The 19924-nt window shown below is 37.9% G+C and overlaps 1 protein-coding gene across 17 annotated transcripts in view; it reads right to left on the minus strand.

The window, feature by feature from the left end:
• Window positions 1–19924, minus strand: part of LRRC4C (leucine rich repeat containing 4C) — a 1166212-nt gene that overhangs the window by 70341 nt on the left and 1075947 nt on the right. For 9 of the 17 annotated variants that reach the window (XM_070487549.1, XM_070487548.1, XM_070487546.1 and 6 more), the window contains one exon: window positions 10–105. The exons of the other annotated variants lie outside the window; for them this stretch is intronic. The gene's annotated coding sequence lies outside the window, so the exon portion shown is untranslated. The remainder of the gene's footprint in view (window positions 1–9; window positions 106–19924) is intronic. 17 annotated transcript variants of the gene reach the window in all.

Here is a 19924-nt window from a genome sequence, read left to right on the forward strand (position 1 = left end):
ATACATTACCTGGACAGCCTTCCTCCGAGGGTACCTGGTTGACTCCAACAAAAACGGCTCCACAGTAGACTAGCCAGGGGGAGGCGGTGCAAAGAAGGCAGGGGTCTGCAAGGAATAACTGATTAACAACTGTGTTCCCATTCACAAATTAGCACCAACTTATCCCCTAACCTTGAGAAAATTACTCAATCACGAAGAAGTGGTGTCAGCTGGTGGCAAAGCCCAGGCAGGGAGAGGACATCTGAGTTATAATTCTCCCTCTGTGCCCAACAAATTACGCTGCCATGACAGGTCACATAACCTCTCTGGACCTCATTTCTCTTTGTGTAAAATGAATGAGTTGAGTTAGACTAAATGTAGACGCTCCAAATTCTGAAACTCTCTTTGGGCTTAATTTCCCTGTTAGAGGAGAGACCACTTCTGACTCTGTAAGCGTGACAGCATCTGACAAATATCCCCACTTCCTGTGTGATGGTCGATTATCAATTCCAATTATGAGACCAAAAGAGGAACAATCTGAAACCAGCCTGCAGGGATCTGTTCCCAAAGGGAGGGGGTGAAGCTATTAAGGGTAATGATCAAAGCCTGGCCATTTACTGGGAGGCTGTTTGGCAAATTCACTGCTTTTCTGTGGGATCTTTTCCCCTGACCTAGTAGCCTGCAGGGCAGGACACAGAAGAGGGCTCAGCTGCTTCTCCCACAAAGACAAATGGGTCTAGAATGATTCGCACTTACAGTGTTAATTATGAAATCATCTATTTACTTTTTTGTCCTTCTTTGCCAATCATTCTAAAAATAATATTGAAACACTGATTTACTTGCTGTGCCCAATTGAACACCCCAGGAAAATCCTAGCCACTGTAATATTCGAAAATGCCCCTCTAAATTAGTAAGCCTTGCACAGACTCTATTGGCAAATTCAATCACACTTCTGCCACGGGTATTATTATTTGTCATTCCCTTAAAGAACTAGAGTTCACCCCCCTTCAATTCCAGTCAGTCCGAAATGATATGAAGATGCTGTGAGTTTTACAGCAGCAACTCCATCAACATCAATATACAATAAAGAACCCCGCAGTCTAATAAAAACAAAAGCCCCAAACAGTATCTGAAAAGCTTTTAAGAACAAATGCACTAGTGATATTTTCCTCTCCTGTTATCATCACAGTCCTTAAACAATAGTGTACAGGCGTCACTGGTATTTATGCTTCCTTCTTCCATTCAGGTGCAGAAAAAAGGAGGAGGATTTATTAGATTTAATTAGCTCTATAATTCCTGAGTTTCCTTAACCAAATGAGGTAGTTTGTTACTAAAAGTGGAAGTTGGTAATTTTTTATGAGGCACCGCCTAATGTTTCTACCTAATGTTGATTTATACAACTGCAAAGAGATGAAATTTTAAATCTCTGGGTTCTACAAATAGAAAATGAGAAGTAATTGGGAGTCCTGGAGGAAAGCCATATAGAAGCCACAATGAAGGAAAAAGGGATTATTATGAAACAGGATCTCACTTGGGAATGGCAATTCTGATGCTAGATTTTAGACCAATCCGAGTTTCAACACTACAAATGCAGGCAGGTCATCTAAACTGTGGGAAGGTGCTGACTGGGCGCCAGTCCTCTAGATGAGTGAAATTCCTTGTGAAACCCCCCTTCCTGCTCTGTTTAGCTAAAGGACGGACACAGGAAATTTCAGATTTGTAAAATATTTTAATAGAGATCCTTTCTAACTGCACATTCCACACCGGACTTCCAGCTATAATATTCCCATTATTTGTTTGAACAATATGGCCTTAACCTTTTCCCCAGCTTGACTGAACTTTAGACAGGCTTCTTCCTGACTCTAGGACTCTAAGTCATCGTCCTCTTCTTGCAGCATTTCCTTTAGAAAACTTGTAATTAGAAATCTTTTCTCTGCCTCTTTAACATATAGATCTTTTTAAAAGCCACTTGCCAGTTTTCAACTCAGAAATGTCTTTCTCATGGATCTGGGAACCACCTTTTTGAAATGCAATCAACGAAGGAGTTAGTACCCCTATCTCCCAATTTCAGTGGGAGGAGCAGAAACCTACTTCCCTGGGCACCTTGCTCCAAGTTGTGAAACTACCTCCTGCCATAAAGATACGGGAAGTTTATTTTTCCTTTGGATGAAGCCAATTAGCAAACAGAGATTGCCGATGACTTCCCCCTAATGTCCTCCAAGACTTTTTCATTAGCTCACATCAGCCCTTAAAAAACCCCGACCGCTTCTTCTTCTGGAATTGAGTTTAGATTTAGTTGTAGCCTGTTTCTTATTGCAATAGCCTTGAATAAAGTCTTCTTTGCCTGCTTTACTTTGGCCAGCACAATTTTTGCTTTGACATGTTCATCCTGCCCACGTTTGAAGCTTTCTGATGATGAGCGAGGGTTCCAACACCTCCTTGAGCACCCATTCCTTCCTCAGTTATTCCTGATCTTAGACAATTTTGCCTTAGAAGGATCCTCAATCTATCGTATTAGGAATTGTACTGACCAACCGTGGTTCTGCCCATGGGGTCCATATTGTACACAACTTTTAAATGTTTAAAGAAAACTTCTCTTCTCTAGATTCAGCTTCCAAGCACCTTCACAGAGGGCTCTGAGGCTTTAGGCTTGAATTTGACTTTGTCAAAGGAACTCCCTAAGGGAATGTTTGAGAATATAGTGCCTCCAGGTCCAGAAGAGGCAACTGGAGGGGGTTTTGTTTTACCTTGGGAAAATAAGAACATAAAACAGCACGAAAGTCAACATATGACCCATAGATCAAGAGCCATCAGAATGAATTACAAATTCATTCAGTTTTCAGTAATGCTTTCTTAACCTTACAAATAAAAGCAACCTTTTGAGGTTTGAGTAGCCCAAGGTAAGGATACCAAGATTCCTTGTTGCTTTAGTTCAATTTGGAGGGCGAGAAGGATAATAGCTGGTAAATTCTTTCCTAGACCACAGTGAAAACCTTGAAAAATCTGTAAAGTTCATGAATTCGTTGTTCTTTTATTCTATTCCTCCCTGGCAGACTTTGCCATACATATTCATATATCTACCCTTCCCCCCCAACTACTTGAAGCTTCTCCAGTTTAAGGTCTAGGTATTTTCCTATTCTGGATGCTTTCCAATATTCTCACCTCTATCAAAATGTTTTCATTCAATGCCCCATTCTATCAGGCATGGTTTCAAATTAAGGGGCAGCCAGTCAATCAAGCAGTCAATCGAGTTCTATTATTATTTGATTGGGTAGGTTTTTCATCCAAGAAAACACGGTTAAGATACAAGGGGGCACTCTTGGCGTTCACTCAGGGAAGGATCATTATGTGCCTTTTCCTTAATCTAAGGTTTTTACATCCATAGTCTCTGCTGCTCCTTCCCACAGCCCCCTTCTGTTCAAAAGTAATCTCTTTCTTTCTACAACCTATACAGTATTTTATTTGTCTTTCTTATGGAATACGCTTTCAAATTTATTTTATCGTACTATGTTGTGATAGTACCTTCTCTCCTAGGCTTAGGGCTGCTCAAGGGCAAAGCTATTTAGCTTTCTATAGCCCATAACAATCAGCACAGTGCCTGCCACATAGCATATCTCAATAAATATATTGAAAGGTAAAAATTGAGAAATTAAGTCATGTAAGACAGAGAGAAGAATTATTATTTATTACCACTTTTCAGGGAGGTTAAGCAGTTTCCCAGTGCTTAATGTGGGAGACCATCCCTCTTGACTAGCGAACATACACCTGATTATGATGACTCTGGATATGCAATTACACCTAGAGTTCCAAGGTCTGTGGCTGCTGGAGATGTGTGTCAATTCTTGTTATTTAGAGGGGCACACTAAAAAAAGCCTAAATCATATTACCTATTGTTAAATTTTAGCATGTGTGTGTACATTTATGTGTATGTGTGGGGGGGGGAGGACCAAATTTGCATTTTAGTAGCTCTCATTCTGTTCTGAACAGATAGAACTTATCAATTCATTTGATTGAGTTCTAGAAAGAATGACTTTTCTATTACAGGCAACAAATAAGAGCTATAAATCTGGGGAACAGGGGACACTGCCCACATTCACCAACAAACAAACGAAATCTTAGATCCTTCATTTGCAAGAAACAGTGGTAGTAGCCCTCTATATTGCACAATTCAATCTCTCAGGCCACAGATATTTTCAGCTCTAGAAGAAAGACAATGTTCATGAACTCATTACCTAATCTTGATCAATCTTAATATACTGTACAAAATTGTTGGTGTAGGCAAAATGGCTTTTTAATTTTTCTTTGATGTTCCTGCAAATGGATTTATGTGGAAGTAGAAATGAGAAGTTTGAATGAGAGAACGTAAACACAGTTGGAGCTGCTTTCTAAGCTCTGGGAAATTGTGAATCAGGCACAATCCTGCATAAAGCCAGACACCACGGCTTTAAAAAATAAAAGAGTCAAGAGATTTGCAAGACCTACTTTTCTGATAATTAAAACATCCTTGATTTCCAAAAAAAGAACTTTAATGAATCCATTAGTCGTACCAGATACCAATAAAGGCCTGACTTTATCAGCTAAGTGTATAGTCATGGGTTCACCCAAGCTGCTGGTCATCTTAGGTACTTAATGATGTGTTAAGTGTTTCTATGTCACTTGGCTAACTCTTAAATGAGGAGCTAGGACCATAACAATAAAAAGAATCAGACTTAGACTTCAATTAAACTTTAAAGATAGCATTCCACCCAGTCCCACAGCATCTTCTACATAGGGCAGCCGGAGGCACTGAGCCTCCTTGGAGCACTCCCAGTGAAGGGAATTGTAGGGGAGGAAGACATTTCCTCTACCCATTCTAGGTCCTTCTGGCTGGACAACAAATTAAATTCACATGAGACAGAATAACAGGAGATAAATTCAACAAAGCTTTATAACATGTATACATGAGAGACACCCAGAAAAACTGAGTAACTCATCAAAATGGTGGAGGGTCTCCTCTTAAATACCATCTTCAGCTATAGACAAAGGAGGATGTTGAAGGTGGGTAGAATCAGTTATGAGAGATTACCAGGAAAGTACAGTAAACAAGAGGAGCATTATTATGCAGATATAAGTCCTTGCCTTCCATATTGATAAGAGTTTTTAGAGATAAGGTGTTCTTCCCCTCCTTCCTGATACAGAGAGGGAGACACCTTTACAGATGGAGATTTCCCTTACAAATGTAAATGTTTCTTAACAAATGATAACTTCTACTTTTCAGAGTTTCTCTCACGTCTTCAGTTTTTAAAAGTAACCAGCCCAAAATAATCCTTATGCCAAAGAGACATGTGTTGGGGTGGCCAATTCCAGTCCCCTACAGAATCTACCTTCCTTGGAAGCCCACACCACTGTTACTTGGCTCTCCATGTCTGACAATGCTACTGGACACTAGGGAAACCTCTCCTACAATTCGACATCAATTCATGTTCTGCCTGTAGAAGTTCCTAGAACATGTCTAATTGTTCTATATTGTGTTAAAATAAATTTTCAGAAAAAAGTAAAATTATGACTCTCATAGCATATAAAAATGCACATATGCTCAAGAATTTTATTTTCCTTATATGATATGAGGGAACCAAGAAGATATTATACCAGGTCAAAGTCAAAAATATGACAAAATTACATGGAGTACAGGAATGTTGAGCTAAATTGGAAATGAAAAAACCCTTATTCTTCCACTGGAGACAGGGAAGTCAACTTAAATCCTACTGGATAAGACAGAATTTGCTGTCCATCCGCTACCTACAATTTACAGAGGTGCAAAAAAGACAATAAACAGGATGGGAATTGAACAGCCTGGATGTGTATACCACAGATCATGAATAGTTTTCCACTGAAGTACTATTTTTTAAATATGGAAATAGAATATTAAATGTTTTAAGTAATTTTAAGTGGCAAAAAAAAGCCTGAAAACTGAGAGCTATTTTTATACATATTTAGCATTTATATATGCCTCTTAGTGTGAACATCTATTTATTTTATTGCAGAAATATTAATGTGTTTTATTACAAGTATTGCCCCAGATGCTTCTGGAGGTGTTACACAATATATACTATATTCACCTATTAGCGTCTTAAAACTCAGAAATCTTTTGGAGCCTTAAACCCGTATAGACCCCTAGCGAAGGTATGCTGGTGTGCTGGAGTCAGCTTTATGCCTTAGTCAATTGTATGCATCTCTTGTATCTCTTCCCAACTTCACATTCAGTAACTCCAATTTGGTAGCTTGAAATTAGCGAACGGTGGAGTATTTATTTACACAAGAAAATAGGCAAATGCTACAAATAAGAGCTTTCTTGTCTGTGTCTGTGTGTGTGTGTGTGTTGCTGAGAGCCAGTTGTTGAACATTTACCAGTACACCACTGCTCCCAAGGGTTTCAGATAGGGGGCTGTGCACTTGTATCCTAGCAATTTACATGGGATGTGTGAGAATGAATAAGCTGTACTTCCTATCCTTAAGGAGTTCACAGTCTAGAGGAAAGCTTGTGGTCTAGCAAATAAATTTACATATTTATAAATGTAAGGTTGTTCTAGGTTTCCAGCTTCCCCAAAGGTGGCTGTTTCACTGCAGACTTGTACTTACTGTCCATCATAAATTGGTTAAATCTAAGTCAATTCAAGAAATATACTAGAGTGTGAAGCCACTAGACGCCTCAAAGAATATAAACAGTAGATCATGTAGAAGATTTCATTGGAACCTGAAAGCACACATATTTTACTTAGTAATCACTTGTGATAAAGGCTAAAAGCTTCCCTTCAAATAATGATTTTTAGAGAGAAAAGATTACATAATCAAAACACTATTTGTGAATTTTCTATTTTCTCCATGCTGGGAACATTAGCCTTGTCTTTAATGAGGAATTTTTTCATGTAACAAAACATATTTTCAAATACTGACTATGTACCAGGCACTTTGCTAGGTATCCGAGTTTCAACAATAAGTAAGCTTTGCAATCTGTTCCTAAGGAACTTTTAGTCTAGTGGGAAAGAATAATATAAGCATATAATCATGATAATACACTATGATGCCTGATAGAATTACTGAGCTGAATACAGATAGAACCAATTAACTCTATAAGAAAGAACTCGGGAAATCCTCTCAAAGGAGACACTATGAAGAAAAAATAAGACTTTGTCAGAGAGGAGAGAAAGGGCATGCTAGTCAGAGGGAGTTGTCAAAACAAAGTTCTGCACACTTACGCAATATAGGATCCTTTCAGAAAAGATATGAGGCAAGTACAAGAATGGGATTGGGTATTTAGATTTCTACATATCTTCAAGACAGACAACAAATGAACTTAGAATTAAGCTATAGTGTTCAAGGATTAATTGTATACAAAAATTCCATTAAGCAGAAGAGAATATAAAGAAATGAAATCTCTTGGATATCCAGGTACAAATTTTAGGGCTCATAAGCTTTCGGAGCTGATCTGTCTTCTCTAGAGAGTAAGCACCTTGAGGACACACAAGATTTGTATTCATATTTTATCTTCTGGACCTAACTGAAGAGTTTCACACATGATAAGCAATCAAATAACTGAAGTGATGAAGGGAAGAATAAACCGTGAAACACAGAAATGGTCATTTCATTTTCTAGTTCACTTTGACTGCTGTTGCATGCCAGCTGCATTCTTCAAAGTGCTGGAATTAGCTCCCCTCTGGGTCTGAATAGCTCTGATCTCTCCCTTTGAACTCATCTCCCACACCTCTCCCTTTCCATCCTGGAAGTCCAGCCACCTTGTACTCTTTGCTCTTCCTGAGCACAGGGAGGAGAAGCACCTTCGAGAACTTTCCCTTGAGGGCATTTGTATTGCTGTTCTCTCTGCTGGAATGCCTACTCTGATCATCTTGTCAAAAATAGTACTCCGCGTCATCCAACACTCTCTAGTCCCTTACTATGCTTTATATTTACCATACCTGACATCATATTATAGATTTGTTTATCTCTTATTTCCCTCATCAGTAGGTAAGCTCCATATTGGCTGATACTTTCTGTTGCTCTTTTTTTTTTCCTTGGTGAGGAAGATTCACCCTGAGCTAACATCTGTGCCAATCTTTCTCTACTTTTCGTATGTGAGATGACTCTACAGCATGGCTGACAAGAGTTAAAATAGTTTAATTTTAATATGTGCCAGTTGCTCACCCAAAGACCACTTTCCTTTTCTTCCTTAAAATCTTAGTTTTACTTTGGGGCCTACACTGGCTCCCAAATAAAAGACTGTCTTTCTCAGAATCTGCTTTACCGAGGTGTAGTTGTAAGACTAAGTTCTGACTGAATACAATATAAGCCAAAGCATCCTGTGGGAATTCCAAGAATGATACTTTAAAGAAGCAAATGCAGATTAAAGACGACCTCATAATGTCCTTTCTCCATTTCCCCTTTCTGCTTCCTGGAATGTGGTCACGATGGCCATAACTTTAGCAGCCACTGTGGATCATGTTTGGATCTTGAGGCTGAAAGCCTTGTGCTAGAATGTTGGAGCAGAGACACAGAAGAAGCCTGGATCCCTTACGATTTTGCATAGCCATCATACCAACTCTAAATTATTTCCAAACTTTTCCATGAAACAGAATAAGCTTTGTGTGCTAATGCCACTGTTATTTTTAGATTTCTGTTAAATGCATGAAGTATAGCTCATATTTCACGCGAATATCTTAAAATATCCTTAGAGTCATGTTTATTTGCCTGACAAGGCACTTACCAGATTGGGTAGCAAATGTGGAAACCATGCTTCCCAGACTCAGCAGGGAGTCTGGGTGATCTAAAGAAGTACTATTGTAGCATCACTGTTCTTATTGCAATTGTTGATATATTCACCACCTGCTTAGGTAACGACATCTGTTAATTTTCATGATTTCACTAAGTCCTACATAAATATTAATTAAGCACAATAGCTCTGAAAACAAACTAAATGCTTGTTTTTGTGGATTTAGGAAGAAAGCACTCAGGGTAATTACAAGCTCAGATTGGAAACTTCTAGTAGTTTATAAAAACACACAACTTTTACAGGACCTAGGCAAGATAAACACAAGGAAAACAAAAGAATTGTAAGAGCATTAAAAAAATCTCGGAAGCTAAATATTTGGGAATTACAACTGAATTATATCTATTCCACTATGTACAAAGAGTTAGATTGGGGCTTTGCTCCCAATGAAAAGATAATAATACCCAGTTCTTCTAACGGTATCCACTCCGTATGGCATTCCCCCAAGATCTTTACATATAGTAAATGTAAATTACATATAAGCTCTTTACATACAATAAATGACACAAACATCACAGCAGCTCTATGAGGTGGATGCTATTATTATCCTTGTTTTCCAGATGAGGAAATGGAAGTGCGAAGATGTTACACAACTTGCTCAAGGTCCTACATCTAGTAAACACTGGAACCAGGATTAGAATCCCAGCAGGGTAGCTCCAGATTCCACATGCTTAGCCATCATACTATGTTGCCACCCCAAGATGACTGTGAAGAAACAATAACTTGGGGAGTGATCACCAATAAATTCTAGTGAAATGGCTGAGTTGGAAATACTGCCAACTAAAGGAAACTAGAAAATAATGCCCAGGCTATAGAGAATGGCATTTAAATCTAGACGTATAAGCCAAACATCTTGGAACCAGGATGCCAGCAACAATTGGGAGTGTTTTCCTGTCCTGCCCTTTTCATAAAAGCTGACTGTACTGTCACACTTAAAAGCTAAACTCAGCTTAGAGCAACAATTCTCAACTCACTTGACAAAATACCAGTGGACCAATATTTTGAAGATGTGTCATGTAATTTGTTATAATAAGGGCTGGAGTAGCAAAGTTTGGAAAGAATACCTTTATTCTTACAATTAGAGGATATCCAAAGTCCTACCTAGCAATAGTGTTCTCACTCACTTGCATTTTGATCTTCTTTGAGTTTTGCTTTTGCAAAAAGAATGACATTTTGGCTAATGTGATGTAACTGGCCATTGCCGGCACCCATGGGGATATGTTGGATAAGCATGGTCTGTGGACAAGTTGGGGAGAAATGGTGTGGTGGAAAGAATACCAGTTTGGAGTCAAGAGGCCAGGAATCTTGGCTCTGCTATTTAGTACCTAAATAATATGAAGTAGATTACCCCATATTATGGTGACCTCCCTTTCCTAGTAGGCAAAACAAAAAGGACATTAGGTAGAACATCCTAATCCCCAAGATCTGCTTCCTGTCATAAAATCATGATGTTCTGGTACATAATCCCCCTACTCACAGAGCTGTGAGCATAGGTAGATCTCATCTCAACGAAAGAGTGAGAGTGAAGCATTAAATTCATATGCCCAAACTCATATGTTGAAGCGCTAACCCCATAACGTGACTGTATTTGGAAATGGGGCCTTTACAGAAGTAATGAAGGTTAAACAAAGTCATAAAGGTAGAGCCCTGATCCCATAGGAACAGTGCCCTTATAAGAAAAGACACTCTCTCTCTCCCTCTCTCCGCTGTGTGAGGACACATGCAAGAAGATGGCCATCTGCATGCCAGGAAGGGAGCTCTCCCCAGAACCCAACATACTGGCACCCTGATCTCAGACTTTCGGCTTTTACAGCTGTGAGAAAATAAACTTCTGTTCTTTAAGCCACCTGGTCTGTGGTATTTAGTTAGGGCAGCCTGAGAAGACTAATATACTCCAAAGGTTTTCTTTGCTGTTTTTATTAAGCCACGCGTAGTAGGTGTGTTCAAAAATACCTGAAAAATGAATGGAAGAATAGTTGAAGAGTTGAGCTCACATTTTACATTAGATGCTGACATTGCTGCTCCCTGGAGTTGTGGGGTGCACAGCCTGCATGACTTTACCTGGTGGCCCTTGCAACTGTCTACACAATCAACACTAACTAATAAAAGTAAACATGCCTCTGGGTGCCAAATGCTTAAATTGCCACCCTCCAGGACCACGACAAGTCATGCCATCACTACTCTTTCTCTTATTCTTTCTATCCTGTGCCCACTACAGCATCTCAACTTAGAGAACAATTTTAAAAAATGCTTTAACAATTCATCTTCATTTAAAATTCTTCACACTATCCCCTCACATAAATATTATCTCCACTTTACACATGAGAAAGGTGAAGTTGAGAGCGCTGCTGAGAGTCCATCAGTGTCCAAGTCAAAGTCCAAAGTCAGGCCCCTCGTCACTGTTCAGTGCTCCTGGCCTTGCACCCTGTAAACATGCCTGTATATCCATCTCTCTTACCAAGCACTTGCACATCCACTATTTTATCAAGTTTTAATAGATTTCCCAGAAGCCTAATAAATTTCAAGATTGCAAGAATTAGTTTCAATTGATGCAGTGGAGTCTCAAACACGCCCAGCAAAAGTAATTTCAGCCCTTGGGGGTGCCATGGATTAGCTGCATTAACTGTGGTCCAGATAGTTCTTGGTGCTACAACAGTTGTTGACAACTTGAGGAAAGTTCATTAGATTGATTAGTCCAATTAACTCAGAAACTGACATACAAAAACAGGCAGGAAACCCCTGCTGGGTCCAAGAAATAAATAAAAGCACCCTCTCCCCCTCCCCTGGCCTTGACTGCATGAATACAAAAGGGCTCATGTAAATTTCCCCAAGGAGTGAAAACACTGGGAGAGTCTGGGAAAGGACCAAGCTCAGGACTGGCTCAAGAAAGAAACAAAGAAAGAATTAACGGCTGGGAAGGCAAAAAGCCTAAGGAAAGAGCTCAAAGAATGGACACTCTTTGGCAAGCCCAAAGGCCAAAGAACTGAGAGAGAAATTTGCAGAGCATTCAAGAAAACTTGGAGGGAAAAGGTCTGTGAGTCAAGAAACATGGCCTTCTTTGTTCCAAGCTGATAATGGGATTAATGCATTTTTGTGAACAAATGAGCAAATAAAAATAAGATGGAAAATCCCCTTCTTATTTAACTGGATCTATTCTTATATGGTATTAAAAAGATTTAAACAATTACTATCCAACACTGATCCTTTTTAATACATTACCTTGGGGTGCCATTCTCATCATCCACTGCTTTGGATAAAGTTTTTACTTAAGTGTAAAAACAAATATAGTCCTCATCTCCTTCCTTTTCCTCTTGCAATTCTTTTATTTATTTATTTTTTTTACTTAAATATATAACTGCTAAAGCTACAGATTTCTACTATGACTAGAACCCCAGCTGTACTGTGACTTTCACATTTGCTGCTAAAATTTGCATAATGAGGATGAACCTGACTATGTCACTTGGGGTGAAGGATGGATGATAGAATCTGGTTATTTTGTAGCCATCGTTAGCCTCCACTTCTCAGGGCTAAAATGCCTGCTGGTTTGTTTTCCAAAGTTAGCCAGCCAAAAACAACTTGACACCAACAAAACACTGATTTCCCTTATCCTCTCCCAGATTATCCATGTTCTGTGAATCAAGCCTTGGCCTAGGAGGTACAAGGTGGCACCATCTAGGCTTTTCCTTTTTGTCTGGCTAGGCAATTTTTTTTCAGGACAAAGACAGGCTTTCATGATACCAAATGGATCATTTGATTAGAACAGGCTAGTTCTCTCTTAAAAATGAGACTTAAGAAGTACAAGATGGGAGAGAAGGGAGCAAGGACAGCCAGAAAGAACATGGAATTGCAAGAGAAAGACCCAGGGGACTCCTAAAAACTAGAAGAATAAGCATAAAAATCTTTCTGTGAATTTCCTCAGTTATGAAACAAAAAGTGAAAGTGAAAACAAACAGCGTTATCAACATACCTGTCAATGTTGTACATCACAAAGGAGCAAAGCTGGTAACAAGTCATCAGAGTAATGGGAAGACCTCAAGTTCTCTAGGGGGGTGGGGAGCACAGGGATGGACAAGAAGATGCCAAAGTCAATCTTTTTGCAAACACTGATTACAAGCAGACAGCAGCAATCACAGAACATCTGAGCAAATCCAGGATCATTTTCAGTTCTGGGGAAGGAAGTCATTAGGAGGTTAATCAATTTTCCTTTAAACTCATTAATAATGGTATCTGGTTGCACATAATCTGCAAATTATGGAAGATCAAAGTTTAAAAGTGTTGTGGTTGGAAAGACTAAAGGAGCACAAGATTTAGAAAATCTATTTTATTACACTACATGGAATTAACATGCCAAGTAATGTCTTCTGTTCCCCATTCACATATGCAGAAATTTGGATAAAATGATTAAAAATAGCTAGCATTTATTGAGTGATTTCTCTGTTCTAAGTACTTTTGCTGTTTGTTTATGTGGATTATCTCATATAATAATAATAATGACTTTATAACATATTTAATATTACTATTCCCATTTATAGATAAGGAAATTAAGGCCTAGCAAGAGTAAGTAACTTTAGTAAGAAATAGTAACCACAGTGAGTAAATTGCAAAGCCAGGACATAAAAATGTTATTTTTCAGATAGTAATAAATTATAATTGGAGAGAGAGAATGTGATGGAAGGAACATAGATTTTATAGTCAAAAGGCTCCGGGGTTGAGGCCTAGTTCTATCATGTACTAGGGGTGTACGTATTTAGGCAAATTTCTGTATCTTCTTAATTTCCTTATCCTTAAAATGAAAGCATTACTAGCTACCTTGAAAGTTGGGTATACAAACTAAATGAGAATGCACATACAGTGCATAGTATATATGTATAAAGAAATAACGAGAATAGCCATTCTTCATTGTTTTGTCCACACAATAAATTTATTGAGTGACACTCAAAAATGACAGACAGCATTACTATTTCTATAGAGCCTGGGACATCAGTGGACACTCAAAAAATGTTAATGGATTTTCTAATCATTTCTCATCTCTCTTTATATAAAAACTATTCAATAATGACATATATAGCTAGCTCAGTACATAAAATAAGAAAGTAAATTAAGAAGACAGCAATTCAACATACTGCAGTTTAACTGAAAAAAAATATGGTTCTGCACATACATTTTCTTGAGTAAAAATAAACTTTGGAAAGAGGGCATTATAACTATCCTTATAAAGCAATCAGTTTCCTTTTAAAAATGAAGTCATAGGTAAAGCAAAAATCTAAGATGAAAGTCTATTAAATAGAACCTAAGTGTCAACACGTGTGGAAAAGGTTTAAAATGTGATAGATATATTTCAGTGACGTGAAATTCAAGACAAATCCGAATACATGCCATGTCCTTAATATCCTTTATAGTTTAAGTGACTAATGCTCTTTATTCTAAAATGTTTTGCGTTCAGATGTCCTTCTGCACCATGACCTATAATTCTCATTTTTTTTTTTTTTACAAATCTACATATAAAAATTGGCATAGTTTCTTCCACAACGTGCTTTCCACTAGATTTGAATTTTAAAGATAAACTCAATTCCAAGAAAAGTAAACAAGCAATTTACTGGCACAAGGAGAGGCCTAGAGAGGATTGTGGTCATAAATGTTAGTCAGTGGGGTAGGGAAATGAAGTCCACAAGCTACTTAGAGAACACACAACATTTAAAATTCTAGACTCAATTATGAAATACATATATGGCCTGATAAAATATTCTAGCTGACCTGCAGGTCAACAAAGGGCTTTAAAGGAACTAAGAGGCTCTTAGGGGTTTTGAATCTTAAAACTTGAGACTAAGAATTTATAGCTATACATTTATATAAATATATACAACAAATAAAAATAAAATATATAAATAAATATATATAATGTATATTTACATAAATAAATTGTACGTATATTTAATTAAAGCCAGGGTAGAGCTCCTGATTCCTCCCCAAGGCCATGACCTTGCAGGTCTTATTTCCTGCCTTTTGTGCTATATTCACTCTGTTGCGTCCACACTAGCCTTCATGCCATTCTTCTTTCAAGCCCAGGGGCAGCCACCTCAAGGTCTCTGCGCTTCCCAGTCCCTCTGTCCAGGATAATTTTCTTCTGGAGGCTCTTCACCTCTTTTTTACTCAAATGTCTCCTAAAGATGTCTTTTCTGACCACCCTCTTTCTTGCCGCAGCCACTCCTCTGTATCCTGCCCACCTCCTCATATAGACTCTGAACTCTTATAAAACCATCTAGATCTTTGCTTGACAATATGGTATCCACTATCCTCATGTGGTTAAGTTTAAATTTAAATTAGTTAAAATGCAATTAGATGGAAAATTCAGTTCTTCAGTCATACTAGGCTTATTGCAAGCATTCAATAGCCACATGTTTCCAGTGGGTACCATAGTAGGCAACATAGCTATAGAACATTTCTGTCACTGAAGAAATTTCTATGGGACAGTGCCGCTCTAGAAATGTATATACTTCATATATTTGTTTGTTTATTTTCATACTCCCCTCTACCAACCCACTCATGGATATACTAAATTATAAGCTTTAAAAAGGCCAGGACTTTGGTCTGTTTTGTTCATTGCTTTATTCCCAGTGCCTAGAATAGTCCTTGGTCCATAGCAGATATTCAATAAAGATCTGCTGAATGACTAAATGGATTAAAATAGAACCCTTGCTTATTCCCCTAAAAAAACCTCAGAAATAAGACAGTTGCATCACTCCTCCTCTGAGGAATTTCAACGCACCAAATCACCCTCAGCTGCATTCCAGCAGGGCTACTTTATATGTTGCTTATAATTGTCCAAATCCCTCTGAATGGTAAATCTTTTAAGACTATGGTTTCCTGTAATCACTTGTCTTCTGTGCTGGAATGAGAATCACTGAAATGTGTCAAGATTTATGGCAGAGAAGTCTGTCAAATCCTAAGCCTGCCAAAAATTGTTAACCATCATAAAAGTTTTAGGAGTTCAGCATTTCATTTAAATAGGCTTTTCATACCCGCAGCAGGGTAGATACATATAGTTTACTGGCGGATGGAGGCCATCAGTCAATCTCTTTGATTTTACAGCTTAGATATGCATTTGCCTTGTAAAAATCATTTTTTATTCCTAATTGTATTCATTAGAATGGAGGCCTATATGTGAGTGATCACTACCTTCTCTGGGTGACCTTGCAAGGAACACTAAGTAGTCCTGAAATTTGAATTCATTATTATCAATACTCTACAGGATCATTTGATATGTATTAAAAATCCATATTATTAGCCAAAGCAACAGCTTTCAAATGGAATCTAAATTTAAAAAGCTATGAATTTTTAGCTATTGAATTCAATTTTTTAACTTTTTGAGAACTGAGTTTATTTTTGTCATTTTTTCTTACTAAAACCAGAATAGAACTTAATGGGATATTAAAAGGTACACAAAATATTTAAATAAAAATGTCTAAAAGGGAAATCATACATAATGTTTTAATCCAAATACAATCCCTGTGAACATTTTGGCATATTTCTTAGTGTTTTTCAATCTATTTCCATCCCTGTTTTTTAAATACTCCCTTAAGATTCTATGTATCTCTAATTTACTTTTCTATCTTAACACCACAATAGCCTTGGCATTCAAATGTTTGACAGTTCTTACTTTATTTCAAATGTCCCTGACATGTAATGATTTGTATTTTCTAAGCCACAAATTTGAATCATTCAGGCAGTGTGAATAATTTAGGCTGATGAATGAGGCTATTAGATTGCCCATAATCTGGACCTTAACATGGCTTTTTTGCTCGGTACTCATGGCTGTGTATGAAATAACTTTCCTTGATGGTGAGGATGTCACTGGGAGGTAGGAGAGCACAGTAAAGAGAGCCAGTCAGATGTGAGCTCAGACCATGCTTCCACCCTTTCATTCAGTCCACAGATATTCATTCAGCCAGGCATCATACAATCCTCTGGATATACAAATAGCCAATTTTGGCTAGAGCTTTCTACATTTTTGGTGCTATGCTAAGTACTGTACCTATGTACCTCATTTGAAGTAGGGTAATAATATGTAACTATTATTATCTAATATACAGCTAATATGCTATTATCTCTGTTATATAGTTGATAAAGCAGATACATGGTGAGAGCAAGTAATTTACAAGTGATGGAGCAATGACGCACACTCAGGCATTCTGACTTCAGTCTCTGTCCTCTTAACCACCATACTTCATTGCTTCATTTGAAGTGCTTGATCTCAGGCAAATTATTGAACTGCTTTGAGCCTCAGTTTATTCTTCTGTATGAAATAAAATAAAGGACAACTCAAGATTGCCTGGCACATTGTAAATAACTACTAAGGGTCAGCTACTATTGGTATATTATCATTTAAATTGCAGGCAACTCTGAAGGGAACAAGAATTCCTTGTGAATGTCAAGAATTTACCGTATATCATAATCATGTTCCCATGGCATTAAAACTTCTTTGTAAACCTAATTTTAATGACCCGAATAGTCCACATGTGGATGTGTTATAACACATTTATTCATTTCCTCTAAACTCTGGGCATTTAGATTGCTTTTGAATTCCGTTTTCACTTGAATAAAGCAATGGATTTTAAAGAAATTATTCCCATCCATTCGATAAATATTTATCCTTCACCTCCCATGTTAAAATCCCTGTAACAAACTTCAAAACACAATGAGTGCTCATATTGGATTAGGCTGAGTCCACATGGAAGATGCCAGGCCAGTGCTGTGCAGACTCAAAGGAGGGAGGGACTTCACTTAGCAGGGAAGATCAAGACCTGTTTATAGGAGGTGATAGCAGAGTTTCAACAGGAAGATGACGTGAATAGATCAGAAAGAGTACACGGAGTATAAGAGACAGTGGGAGAGGCAGAGGCAACACTTTGAGCAAAAGTTGGAAAGTGGCCAAGCATAAGCCACGGTTCAGGAACCGTGAGGAGTCACCAGCCTGATCAGAGCAAAGGCATATGTAGGAAATGGCTAAGAAATATAGAAAAGAAAATACAAGAAATATAATAAAACATAAGAAAAAGGTTAGAAATATAGACTGTCTCTTTACTATTATAGACTTTGAGTGGCAGGATAATGAGTCCACCCTTCATTATATTTGCAATGGGGGAAATCATGACAGATTGCCTTGACTCCAGTGGGTGCTAGTTAAAGTGGCAAAAACAACATCACATCTTATCATGTCATCACAGAAGCAATTGAGGCCTGAACTGGTTGGGATGTAAGAGATAAAATACATGGAGAAATCTTAAAAAAAGAAAAGTAAAAGAAAGGACAGTAGCATTTAAGTCAGCATACGGCAAAGGAACACAAATGCTAGTGTGACCCAGGGATTCAGAGCAAACAGAAAATATCAAGCCAGTTGGATGGTCCCTTTCAATATCATGATCTTCTCTTCCATTGCAGAATAAAGAGAATCCAGGGGGATCAGGCAGGATAAAGAACCTGGAACTCCCACTTAATATAGGTTTGGGTAACTACTTCTGCTATTTCTTTTTTAGATCTCCTTAAGAAAGCACCCTCCAAGGCTGGGCTCAGAGTGTCCATCCAAAGTGAGATGTGGGAAAGGCGCCTTTTCTCATTTGCATTATTGGACAACCATTAGAGCACACGCTATTTCAAAATGTCACCCAAGACAACAGACAAGATACCAATAAGAGGTATATCTGCAGAATGAAATGTGCCAACCACAATTTTATCTGCAGTGCCTTTTGGGAAATTAATTCTTTGCCTCCTTTCCAAGACCTTCCATTCATGTATCCCTTTGCAAAACTAATTATTTTTAAATGACTGCATGTTTTCCATCCAACTGTAAGGAGTCTTCAGTTTCTAAAACTTATTCTACAATGCTTTAGCTTCCACCTGCAAATGAATTTTTTAAAAGGTTTTCTCTACTAAGTTTTTTACTTAGATTAAAACCATTATTTAAATACACTGAGACGTAGTTTGTAAAAATTAAAGGTAGTTTTGAACGGTATGTGTGTTTGCGCATGCGTTTTACACAAAGAGATCATTTTGGGGATTAGAGATATGTTTTATCCCATTTAGCTTTACATTCCTCAAGTGATTCAGCTTCCAATATTTCCCACGAGATGACTTTTGAAATCCAAAGCTTTTTATTTTATGGAGGCTTTCAAATACTCAATAACCTCTGCATTCATTAAAATCCTTATTATATAATGTTGATGTGGGTTACATATAATTCTGGTTCCATTTAGCATTTATATATTTCAACATGTGTGTATCAATCCCCTCTCCATAACTTGGGTTTGATTTAACAATCTTTGTCTATTTGTATATGCCCTCAAATCCAATTCTTCCATTATTTGCCTGGCTTCTACAGCTTGCTTCAATTTACACTTTTCAACTTGTGGTACTCATAATAAATGCAGAATGACAAATGCAATTTATGAAGACAAGGCAACATAGCCCAAAGATCGTGATCTTCAGACTCACATAAACCAGATTCTTAGTCCAACTATTTTACTCACTATCTATATATATGACATAATAACCTACTGTTTCCTATAACTCTTTATTTATTGACTCATCTCTAAAATTCAAATAAGAATAATAATTTTGGGGGGGGGGTGAGGAAGATTGGCCCTGAGCTAACATCTGTCACCAATCTTCCTCTTTTTTCTTGAGGAAGATTCACCCTGAGCTAACATCTGTATCAATCTTTTTCTATTTTGTATGTGGGATACTGCCACAGCATGGCTTGATGAGCAGTGTGCAGGCCCATGCCCAGGATCCGAACCTGCAAACCCCAGGCCACCAAAGCAGAGCACAATAACTTAACCGCTACACCACTGGGCTGGCCCCAAGAAAAATGATAATTTTTACCTATAGATTTGTTGTTAGTATTAAACAGATAACATAAGCAAAATGTTTAGCCTGCATGCACTAAATATTCAATAAATTACTATCATTTTGATGCCAAGACACCTTCCTGGTTCACCATTAACAAGTAATCCACACCGGTACACTTCCTTTGCTACCACTTCTCTTAATTCTAATGATACCATCTGCTGTGTTCTTTGTTATGCTGTTTTAGTTGTTATTTAAAGAGCCACCTGAAGGCATAATGTTTTCTGGTCCACCAGTCCTGGC

Source organism: Equus asinus, chromosome 17 (assembly GCF_041296235.1).
Source record: "Equus asinus isolate D_3611 breed Donkey chromosome 17, EquAss-T2T_v2, whole genome shotgun sequence".
Taxonomy (NCBI): domain Eukaryota; kingdom Metazoa; phylum Chordata; class Mammalia; order Perissodactyla; family Equidae; genus Equus; species Equus asinus.